The sequence below is a fragment of the Panthera uncia genome (assembly GCF_023721935.1).
Source record: "Panthera uncia isolate 11264 chromosome A3 unlocalized genomic scaffold, Puncia_PCG_1.0 HiC_scaffold_11, whole genome shotgun sequence".
Taxonomy (NCBI): Eukaryota; Metazoa; Chordata; class Mammalia; order Carnivora; family Felidae; genus Panthera; species Panthera uncia.
Genome location: NW_026057578.1, coordinates 61,259,629 through 61,271,580, shown reverse-complemented (window position 1 = coordinate 61,271,580; position 11,952 = coordinate 61,259,629). Strand labels below are relative to the sequence as shown.

The following is an 11,952-nucleotide window of genomic DNA, read 5'->3' as shown; positions in this document are numbered from 1 at the left end:
TTTTTTTTTTTTTTTTTTTTTTTTTTTTTTACTGCTTCAGTTACCAGTGGCTTAAAATATTTTTATCTCCTCAGTTGTGTGGATTGACTGGCTCAGTGGTACCTTGGCGGCCAGGGGGAGGGGTCTCTCACATGGTTGCAGGTCAAGAGTCAGATGCAGGTTCAGCTGGGCTGTACATCCAAGATGGCAGCATCTTGACTCTCATATCTGATCTCAGCTGGGATGACCAGAGCAGGTAGAGTCTGACAGACTGTATTGCTTTCTCCTGTAAACTTTCCACACAGCTAGCTTAGCCTCCTCATAGCATCTGAGTCTCAAAGGAATCAGACTGCTTACATGATGGCTGGCTTGTTCCAGAGCAAGCATTCTAAGAAACCCAGGTGGAAGCCAAAAGGCTCCCTATGACCTGTCCTCAGAAGTCACATGACATCACTGTCAATGCTTTCTTTCTATTAGCCAAAGTCACAGGAACAGCCCAGATTCCAGAAAGAGGACAGCACAAGATCATGAATACTAGGAGAGGTGGTTCACTGGGGGGCTAGCTTTGAAGACTAGCTACCACGGGCTGCCCTCTAGCACTTCAAAGAATCATATTCCTCACACATTTGAATACAATCATCCTCAGAACCCCCACAGTCTCATCTGTGAGGTTATCAGGCTTACGCTTCAGATCCAGAACTTCAGCATCTCCATCAGATCTGGAGAAGAGGAAGCCCCTCAGGTGTGGATGCTTGGAGATAACTCCTCCTGACTTCAAGTTCTGTGAAAAAAAGAGACAAGTTATCTTAACCCCAACAAATGATAAGGAGGTAGACACAGGGTAAATGATATAGATACTCTCATTCAAAAAGGAGAGGGGCACCTGGATGGCTCAGTAGTTTAAGTGTCCGACTCTTGATTTCAGCTTAGGTCATGATCTCACAATTCGTGAGTTTGAGCCTCGCATCAAGTTCTGTGCTGACAGTGCGGAGCCTGCTTGGGATTCTCTGTCTCCCTCTCTCTCTGCCCCTCCCCCCCACTCAAAAATAAATAAATAAACATTTAAAAAAAGGGGGGGGGGACAAAACTTGTATGGAACAATTCTGAAATCAAGCCAATTCCTTAATTAGATCCTAGTCCTGTTCTCTGGGAGTGGGTGTCTGTGGCTCTCAGTTCCATACTCTGAATTATCCTTCTTTTTCTAGAAGAAATGGTCAGTGTTTGTAACCACATTGACTTCTCAGCCTGTTTCTTGCCCATAAAAAAAGACTCTTCGTTTTGAACTGTCTCTGTCCCTTTCAATCCAAGCTGAAAAAAAATTTTTTTAACATGTGGGTTTATTATATATCAAATTAAAACCTACTCCATTAAAGAAAAAGCTCCTCTCACCTTAAGCCCCGCTTAAGCTTGCTATGAGATTCTCAATCCCATTGTCCAGCAGAGAGGATCTAAGAGATACACTCTTAACATTCTTAGAAGTCCTGTTGTGTATCCAAAGGGTCTAAACACATGCCCTTAAATATTTCTGAGCTCTTCACAAAGGTATTACAGCCACACCTTTCACTATACCTGAGACCACATTTTACTGGCAGCACCCAGGATTTTCTTTGCCCTGAGGCGAATCCTTGCTTTTTGAGCCTTTTGCTGGCTAGAATACAGACCTGACCTACTTAGATTTACTAATTCTGCTCCAAAACTTCTTTAGTTCATCTCAATCTTCTCCTATTTTATCAGAGCCAGCTGAAAGAAGCCAATTAGCACTTTGAACATTTTGCTTGGAACTGGCCTTAGACGTATCACAAATTCATAGGCACCCTTTCTGTTTTCTCCATTACTGTAGGGGATGGTCTCACATATTTCTGCCAGTGAATAGCTTCTGTCCCCTTTTCTATGTTTCAAGACTTCAGTTTCTCCCTAAGGTTCTTCAGCTTCTGCCCCCCAACTGTCCCAAAGAAAATGCCAAGGGTTTTAAATTTTTGTTACAACACTCACTTCCAACACTGTGGTAGCTGGTCTCCAAAGAAGGCCCCAGGGAACAAACCTCCCGGTATTTATGTGGTCTGTGGACCCTGTGTGGCCCCCCCACACTGAAGCTGGGCGGTGACTCATGCTAACACATGGAACGCAGTGGGTATATGTTGCGTACATTTTGGATGTAGACTTTAAGAGGACTGGAAGCTTCCTCTTCCTCCTTTTTGGAATACTCACTTCTGTGAGTTCTGCTACCATGTGGGAAGCACAGCTACTACTAGAGAGACCGTATGGATGGAGAAAGACCAAAAGATCATATGAAAAGGAGGAAAGAACCAGCCATCCCAGCACCTCAGTTGAGCCTCTTGATGACTCCAGCCCCAGCCACCAGCTAGCCACAACCGCACGAGAATTTCCAAGCAAAGCAGCAGAGGAAATGCTCAGCTAAGCCTGGTAAACCCACAGAACCATGAGAGATAATAAAATTATCTTTAATATTGCTTTAAACCACTAAACTTTGGAGTGTTTTGTTACATGGCAATAGCTTACAAAAACAACTGAATACAATCACATTTTGTTTCTAATCCTTTAGGTCATTACTGTTCACTAGAACACAAATTATGAGTTCTCTATTACAAAAGCATGATGACTGGGGCACCTGGGTGGCTCAGTTGATTGAGCATCCGACTTCTGCTCAGGTCATGATCTCGTGGTTCATGAGTTCGAGTCCCGCATCAGGCTGTGTGCCGATGGCTCAGAGTCTGGAACCTGCTTTGGTTTCTGTGTCTCCCTCTCTCTCTGTCCCTCCCCTGCTTGCACTCTGTCTCTCTCTCTCAAAAATAAATAAACATTAAAAAAAAATTTAGGGGCACCTGGGTGGCTCCCTTGGTTAAGCATCTGACTTCAGCTCAGGTCATGATCTCGCGGTTCACGAGTTTGAGCCCTGCATCGGGGTCTGTGCTGACAGCTCAGAGCCTAGAGCCTGCTTCGGATTCTGTGTCTCCCTCTCTCTCTGCCCCTCCCCTGCTCATATACTATCTCTCTCTCTCTCTCTCTCTCTCTCTCTCTCTCACAAAAATACATAAAAACATTAAAAATTTTTAATAAAAAAATTTTTTTAATAAATAAAAGCATGACTGATTTTGCTGAAATTAAGGCAATAAAATGAATTTCAAAGAATAAATACATGCTAATTTATGAATTATAAACGTCTTTGTTTGTATTATTCATCCAAACATCACTGGCCCATGAACAGAGCCCCTAATGTATATCAGCAATAATTCAGTTTGGTGGTCTTCAGCATTTTGCAAACTTTCAGTCATATAAAAATAATAACTACATATGCATTTTTAAAAATTTTTTAATTTATTTTTGAGATAGAGACAGAGCATGAGCGGGGAAGGGGCAGAGAGAGAGACACACACACAGAATCTGAAGCAGGCTCCAGGCTCTGAGCTGTCAGCACAGAGCCCAACGCGGAGCTCGAACTCATGGGCTGTGAGATCCTGACCTGAGTCAAAGTCGGACACTCAACCGACTGAGCCACACAGGCCCCCTATGTATTTTTAATTTTATCATTTTGAAGGTAAACTCATCAAGGCTGAAGGACAGAACATACTTTAATGAACAGTTTGTTAGCTTGACTTACAACTTTTGACTATTTAGACATATGGTCTGTGGGCCTCCACTTATACCCTTCCCCCAGGAGTGGAAATCACCAGAACAATGTAACAGGTGCCTGACCAAGGGGGGAGCCAGAGGTACTGCAATAGCCAGAAGAGAATTTGGGCACTTATCTGGGCCAGAAGGAACACCTGAGCAACTACCTCAAAAAGACCAGAGAGGAGCATGGGAGTGGAGTGGGTCCTGAGAAGCCAACCTGTCCCATCTGCAGAGCCAATACTGCTCCCCTGACCAAATCTGAATGGTCTGACCTGGCCTGGGACCAGGTACGGGAATACCACAGAGCCAAACCCCTCCCCAGAGTCATCTTAAAACCTGACCTGTTCTGGAGAGCATCACATCCTTCCAAGGCCCTCAGGTCCGGGCCCAGGGCCTCGTGCTAGGCCAGGAGGGAGCCATAGTCAAACGGAGTCAGAGTTTGCTACTAGTGAGTACCTGAGATCCATGCTTTTTACATCCAATCATTTTTACATTTGCAAATGTCTTCCTTTCCCCCCCAGTTTCCTTCTATGCACCATACGGAAAAACCCTCATCTTTTCTTTGCCAACTTCAGGTGAAATGGATCTGTCCCCATTTTGATCAAAAGTGTCATGTGGGGAGAAGAGAATGGAGGACAAGGAGGTAGAGTAGAGCAGGTGGTAGTAGCTACAGGCCTTCTTGAAGGCCAGGAGAGCTAGACACATGTGTGGCCCGGATCACACGTATGTCTCAATTCTGCAGGACTGTGCAGTAGATGATCGGTTCCCAAGACTGCACATGTCTGGGGCCTGTGTACAGCTCTCTACCTGCCTGGGCTCTCCTTACTGGTATAGGGGTCCCTGGGCATGAGACTCTCAGAAATTTCAAGGGGAGCAGTTGGGGAGGATGGCTGACCGTACGCTGGAGGACCAGGCTCACAGCTCTAGTGTGGAGGAGGCATTGCCTGGTTTTGAGTCCTTGCTCTGCCCTTTTCTAATCTGGAGGCCTTAGGCAAATTACTTAATCCCTTTGTTCCTTAGTCTCCTAATCAATAAAATGGGGAAGATGATGATGATGATGATGACTACGACAATGATGGTGGTGATGCTGATGATGGTGGTAATGGTGATGATAGTGTCTGCACCCCTGGGCTGCTAAGAGGATTAAATGAGTAACACAGGTAAAGTGCTGAGAACAGAGCCTGGCACACAGAAAGTGCCAATGTTAATGGTTGCCAACAGAGAAAACAGTCCAGGAGAAACATGGGGTAAATGTAGACTTTTGTGAGGATTGTTTCTCAGTTAAATGCAGATATATTAAGGTGTACTCAGATCTCTTCAGGCCAAAAGTCTTCATGTGGTTCAGAGCCAGTGCCCTGGCCAGGTACAGAGGTATCTTACACACAACAGCCAAAATATTTTTTAAAAGGTCTCCTTGGGTTCAGATTAAAATTGTAGTCAGCCACCCAAGGCAAGGAAATGTGACTTTGGAAGCCAATGACTCTGGTTTGTCCTGGATTTCTGTAACTTGTACACTGAGGAAGCCTTTGTCTTGTCCCCCATGGAGCCTCATTCTATGACATACTGAACACTGGACTTGGAGTTAAGACTTAATGTTGAAGATTTGCAGGGCAACCTCAGGCACATCCCTTCCCATCTCAGAGACTCCGTTTCTAGCCTATAAAATGAGGGAACTGAACTAGACACTCAAAGTCCCTAGGTCTCTCTAACATTCTGAGACAATGATTCCTCACCACCTGCCCAAGCCTGGTCCTGGACCAAAGCCCACATCTGGCGCAGCATCCACTCAGCAAGGAGCCAAGGAAAGCCATAAAGGCGGCTCCTTGCCCTCCTTGCCCTCCCCTTTGCAGAGAGCTCTCCCCCAGGCCTAGGAAGCTAAGAGACTTCCCATTTGGACCCACCTCAAAGCCTCCAGTGGGGGGCACCTGTCTCTGGGATGGAGTTGAGGAACAAGAACAAGGCTTGGGCAAGCACAAGGAATTAAGACCATGGTCCAGGCAGTATCCTGCACTCACCAAGGACAAGGGGGCGGAAAGAGGCCAGGGGTCCTGAGATCCCAGGAAAAGCCAAAATGTGATTCAGCCCCTGGAGGTGAAGGCAAGTCCGGCCTCCTCCCTCAAACCACCCTGAGCCCCCAACATGGGGTGGGGGCTGTGAACCCAACATCCACTATAGCTGGTGCATTATTGGAGTCATTTGAAAGCTCACTCCCTGAGAATTATCAAATTAGGCCATTGACTCAGAAGGCTGGAAGGTTCTGCAAGGTTCAGAGCCATGGTTGAGCATGCATGTTGCAGGGATCCCATGCCTTGTGATGTGTCTTATGAGTATGGCAGTGCATCTACCTACATGCAGAGGTTTCTTCACATCTGTGGGAAGGTCTGTGATTGCGCCTAGGGCATCTGTGCGAAAGATGGCAGAATAGCAGGCAGTTATGTGTGCTTTCTAGGCTTGAATCCCAAGTTTACCAATTACTAGCCATGTGACCTTGAGCTGTCACCTCTGTGTGACCCAATTCACCTATCTGTTAATTGGGATGAATGACAATAGTCACTCGTGAGGTTGTTGTAAGGATTCAATTGCTTAACCCTCTTGTATAGTGCAAAAACAATACCTATTGTATTCAACAATACCTATTGAGATTCAAGTGCTTCCATGTAAATATTTACAGGTGTCTACTTGTCTTTGAATATGCGAATGTACACACCTGGGTGTCTGTGTCTCTCTAGGTATGTTTAAGAGAACTTTTGGTGGTGCCCTGGATGGTAATGGCAGCTGGCATTTATTGCCTGCTTACTGGGTCAGGCACTGCTCTGAGAGTTCTACAGGTATTCACGTGGAAACACACATGAATATGAGCAGCTGAGTATGTGTCCAGCCACATGTGCCAGTGAGTACCTGTGAGTGTGGCCAATCAGCCCTGCCCGGTAAGTCCCCTTCCTGAGTAAGCTGTGTGAATGATGAAGGCTCATACCATGGTCTGCCTGCCCACAGCACTGAAGGAGGACAGTGAATTATACCCACCACCCACCCCCCTTTCCCAGGCTCCTAGTTAGCTTGAATTACCATCTCTTCTTTCCTCCAACAGGAGAGGGCAAATGAGGGGCCTGGAGAGGACCTCACCACTCACAGCCTTCATCTCATCCTACTCCAGCCCTGGTCTTGCCTTGGTCCCGGGAAGCTCAGGAAGGATTCCCACTGGGTTGGGCCATCTTTTCACAGTGTGTGCCTCTTTCTGCTGAGTGGAATCTACTTCTGACTCGCTATGTATCCTCCCTGGAAGGAAATCTAACACAGGCAAGATAGTGAATCCTCCCTGTTGAGAAAGCCTTCACATTTTACCTGTCATATTTCCTTTGGTTCCATTGTCCAATGTTAGTAACATTTCAAGCATACAAGGACATTTGAAAATGTATGAATGTGCTTTTCTTTCTTGCCCTGTGAGTTCATGACCTCCATCTTCCTTGGCCTGAGGCATCCATCTCTGCCTGAAGAGAGACTCAGATGAAGGTTTGATGTAGACAGAATGAGCAGAAGAAAAAATGCTGTAATGTTTGGCATCTGACAGGAAAAATATGATTATGTTAGGTCAAAAGTCTTCTAAACCAAGCTGTTCTCTTAAGAGCATATTTTCTGGATTCCTTCCTTCATCTCTCTTCTTGGGTGTGACCATGGCGTTTTATGTAACAGATGCCCAGGCAAGAGAAGAAAGGGCTTTTTGGTCCACTCCTTCCTGCCCAGGGGACAGCAGGAAGGCACCAGGAGGAAAGAACAAGGGGAGCTAAGCAGTCCGGTCTGGCTTTGCTCCAGAGAAGGAACCCCAGTGAGGGCCCCTGTCCGGTCTCCCTTTGGAACTCTGGGAAGACTAACAGGGGCTAGACTAGGAGTTACATAAACTCAGCTTCAAGTGCCATCATTGGCAAGAGGGCAGGCAAGTGACCTTGCCGGGAACCCAGAGGACGCCACACTCCGGGCAACTCCTTGCTGCCACTAAATGTCACATAAGCTGCCCTTGTATGTCCATACCCCTTGACACCATCTTAGTGAGAGAAGCAAGGGAAGACAGGCTGAGAACTGAGTCCTTGCTCCAAGAGAAACAAAACATCGCTGGGGCACCTGAGTGGCTCAGTCAGTTAAGCGTCCGACTTCGGCTCAGGCCGTGATCTCATGGTTCATGAGTTCGAGCCCCGCATTGGGCTCTGTGCTGACACAGAATCTCTGCTTCATATTCTGTGTCTCATTCTCTCTCTGCCCCTCCCCGACTTGCATGCGCTCTCTCTCTGTCTCTCAATCAATCAATAAATAAATAATGTAGAAACAAAAAACATCACTGAACAGGACACGCTAAACCATCAGGTCCTGTGATGTTAAAATTGAGTTGAATATTTTGTTGTTTTTCTCACTAGTCTTCAGGTAGGGGTTGGGAGAAAGACCACATTCATTAGAGATGAATAAATAAATTACTTCTTTTCTGCACAGATGAACTGAAATGTGTTAAATTTTCAACCCGTTGGCACACACAAAAATAGAGGACTCACCCACCTCTGCCCCCGCTAAAATGCCAGCTGGTCTTTCTGGCTAAAGACAAAAACCCGGCAGAGGACAAGTCCTTGCCTCTGGATCCTAAATTGCCACCTCCAAGCAGTGTGGGACGGGTCGTGGCAGAGCAAGACAAGGTTTCCCTTCAGCCTTCTTAGGCTCATGCACACCAGGTCTCCTCCTCCTGGCTTGTCTGTGCTGTTTTGAAGGAAAAGAACAAGATCTTAATTCTCTTTCCAGGCCCTTCCTGTCCGGGGCATTCAGGCTCCCAGCCCTGGCCACTGTCTCAGAGGCCACTCAGATCCCTACCCCCCACCTCCCTATGGGAGGTGGGACTGTGGGGTGTGAACTAAGTGAGGTCCAAGGTCTTACACACCAGTGTCTGGGAGGAGAGGCCCCGGAGTGACCAGCACAGGGGGAGGGCAATGCTGCCACCTGCTGGAGCCCTGGGGAGAGACAGCTGTGGAGCTGTGTTCCACGGGCGTTGGGTGGAACCACTTCAGAATCTTGCACTCAGATGATTCACTTTCCTTTTTCCAGAACAGCATTCCACCTATTCCCTCATTTGGCCACTTGGTTTGTAGGTTGGAGCAGGATCACCATCTCATTTTATGGATGGGGAAACTCTGCCCTAGAAAGAGCGGCATGCCATGTGAAGTCACATGATGGGAGGGGGAGGGGAGATCACCATCTCATTTTATGGATGAGGAAACTCTGCCCTAGAAAGAGCGGCATGCCATGTGAAGTCACATGATGGGAGGGGAGGGGGCTTAAAGGCAACATTTGGAATATCTGGAACGGGAAGGGCCCCTTTATGAATGAGGTTGACTGGGCCATCTCCAAGATCCAGGGAGATGGTGTAAGGGAGGGAGGGGGCATCTACATCTTCCTTCTGGGACCGATGCACAAGGCAGTAATGACACCCCTACAGTTAGCTCAGGGCCTGACACATGCCCACAATGATTTTGTTTCCTAAGGATTCACACACACATTACTGCACGGACCATTTCGGCTACTGTGGCTCCAAATTCTGAAATGCCAAGGGCAGGCAGGCTACCAGGGCAACCTTGACCAATGCCTGTCTTGATTAACTGGGCTCCTCCATCCCCCAGAAGGTCCACCCCCCAGGGCCCACCTTGGTCCCTATTCAGAGTTCGCAGTCAATGTCCTCCTTGGTTCCCAAGTCTCCAGGGTCTAGATTCCAGCTCTGCCCCACAGTCTGATGGGTAGGACTCCTCAAGTCACAGGCTGTCCTCCAGAATTGCCCACATTCCACTCCCTTATGCCCAGAGACCAGCCGACAAGGGCGCTCAGACAGTGACCAGAGTCTCCCCCCTCCCAAGTCCCCATGGCAGAGTCAGCTCCTCCAGACCCTCTTCCCCAGCAGGAAAGTCCACTTCAGAGGCTGGTCCCTCCCAGCCTGCTTCTCCCACCATGAAAAACTGTCAGATGGGGACGGTCCAGAGCCAGGACCGGGGTCTGAGGCCATTTGGCCTCCAAAGGCACCATCCTCAGGCAGCTAAGCCAGCCCTGGGTTCTGTCTCATAATCACGTCACTAAAAGAAACATCTCTGAGGAGGGTCAGACAGCAAACTGGAAAGCCATGAGAAAGAACTGAAGAAAAAGACTAACTCATCTCAGGATGGGCACTGACTTTCCATGCACAGAATCGATCATACAGGGAAAGCCCTGACTTAACAAAAAGTTGCAACTTCTCAAAAAAGTTCTCAAAATTCGGGGGTGGGGAGTGGAGAGAGTTTTTGCAACAATCAGGGTGACACCTTAACACGTTTTGTCCACAAATTGTCTTTCACTGTCCTTGCTGTTTTTCTGTTGGTAAACATCAGGTTGTTTGTTTATACATGAAACAGGAAAAGGTTACTTATTTTGAACCCTCTGAATTTTGAATCTGTGGCTATATTACCTATTGAATTAAAAGGGGAGAGAGAATGATATTGTAAATACAAATGAAACAAAATATTTTAATAGATTCTGTGTGAAGAGATGATGAATGAAAATGTAATATTAAAAAAAAAAATTCCTAAGGGGCACATCTGTCACAGCACTCAGCCCAGAAACCAGGGAAAGGCAGACTGTAAAACTGATGAAGTTCCCTCTGCTTTCTGCTCCCTGTCTCACTGCCAAGTACTCCTCTTTCCCAAAGCCCTCCTGTACCCATACCACGCCTTCCCCTCAGGAGGCCTTTGCTCAACTCCCCAGTGCCAAGGATGCATTTGGGGCTTTACAGTGCAGACACTATTTCACATTCTGACATCAATGTGCAGGCCAAACCCACTGTTAGGCAGCTAATCCACAGTAAGTCACCACGTGGCACTGGTGTGGGCTTTGAAAAAGAGTTAAAAGTTTGTTGTAGTGATGTCTTTTGATGAGAATCTAGAAGGCCTGAGTCCTGATATACAAAATAGGTGATAAGAGAGTGGGATCCTGAGGGCCAGCATCCTTGAAGCCATTTTCCCAAATGGCAAGGGCAGCTGGAGGATGGATGAGGACCTTTCCTATGCCCCCCAGTGAGGATAGCAGGGGGCCCCTGTGATCAGCAGGGGGCAGACAGGCAGATGACTGGGGGCTATCTCTGCCCCCAACTTGGAGGCACCCTGGCCATCTCTGCCTCTCAGCCCTTCCAGCTGAGGCCTTCCCTTGACCAAAACGGTCTGTAGGACAGAAAAGTTGCCTCTTCTCTGCCCACGTTCCACCCCCCACTCCCACCATGGGGGAGCAAGTCCACTTATCCTGATGTGTTTTGTGCACACCAGGAGATGATTTGGCCCATGTTATAAATTCATTAGTTCCAGTACAGCAATCTCTACCCCTCTTCCTCACAGCTGTGCTCATCGGTCACCCTTACCGCCAAGACTCTGCATTGGCCCAAACCTCCTCTTCTCCTGACCAACCTCTGACCTCTCCCCTCTCCCGTCTCTTCTTGTCCTTCCAGAGTCCAGGAAAGCCAGAAAGCTGTGGACAGGCCCCAGGCTGCCTACAGGCTGCAGATTAAATAAGGCCCAGCGGCTGGTGGTTTGGCGGGCTCTGCACCAGCAATAGTGCTGCGGGGAGCCTTCTAAGGCAGAGCCACAGCGCCACCTGGTGGTGGAGAGCCACCTGCACAGCCAGGCCCTGGCCAGCCCAAAAAAACTTCGTTGGGTGCCTCTTCCTTAACTATCTCACTGTCCAGTCCGTGAGGCCTTCTCTAGATCACAGGAGAACCCCAACCCTGAGGACTGAGGACAACTGTCAAGCTGAGGTCCCAGCCACATCTCTGACACACACACCCCCATACACAAAACAAAACACCTAGAAAGGGGCCTGGGCTTCTGTGTCAGGGAGACTTGGTACTCCTATATCCTCTGTTTGGAAGATGTCTGAGTTCAGGCAATTACATAACTTCATATGCCTCAGTGTCCTGCCTCTAAAATGGGTGCAATAAAAAGGCTACCAAGGGATACATTCAGTAATAAAGGTCTAGAGCAGCAGCTGGTTCACTGCAGGTGTTCAAGAAACAATGGTTTCCTTTCCTTTCTGTCCCAGCTTGGTGTCTGGAAAACCCAGACTTACTCCACAGCAGGGCTGAGGGGACAGCCAAAACTCAAAGCCTAAGATGAGAAATGATTCTACCTCAGCAACCCCAAGAAACCATTCCAAGCTAACTTCATCTGACGCTCTCTGCCTCTCTCTGAACACCTTGTTTAGAGTGACCAACCCTCCTGATCTGCCAGCGACTGATGGATTTTTCAAAGAGCAAGCGACCTTCAGTGTTAAAGCTGGGGATGTCCCAGGCCAACCTGG

At 47.7% G+C, this 11,952-nt stretch overlaps 1 long non-coding RNA gene across 1 annotated transcript in view; it reads right to left on the bottom strand.

The window, feature by feature from the left end:
* Positions 1-38: 38 nt before the first annotated feature.
* LOC125936964 (uncharacterized) overlaps positions 39-11,952 on the bottom strand; it is a 30,507-nt gene continuing 18,593 nt past the window's right edge. Inside the window, exon 3 of the long non-coding RNA XR_007462178.1 lies at positions 39-760. This is a non-coding gene — a long non-coding RNA (uncharacterized LOC125936964). The remainder of the gene's footprint in view (positions 761-11,952) is intronic.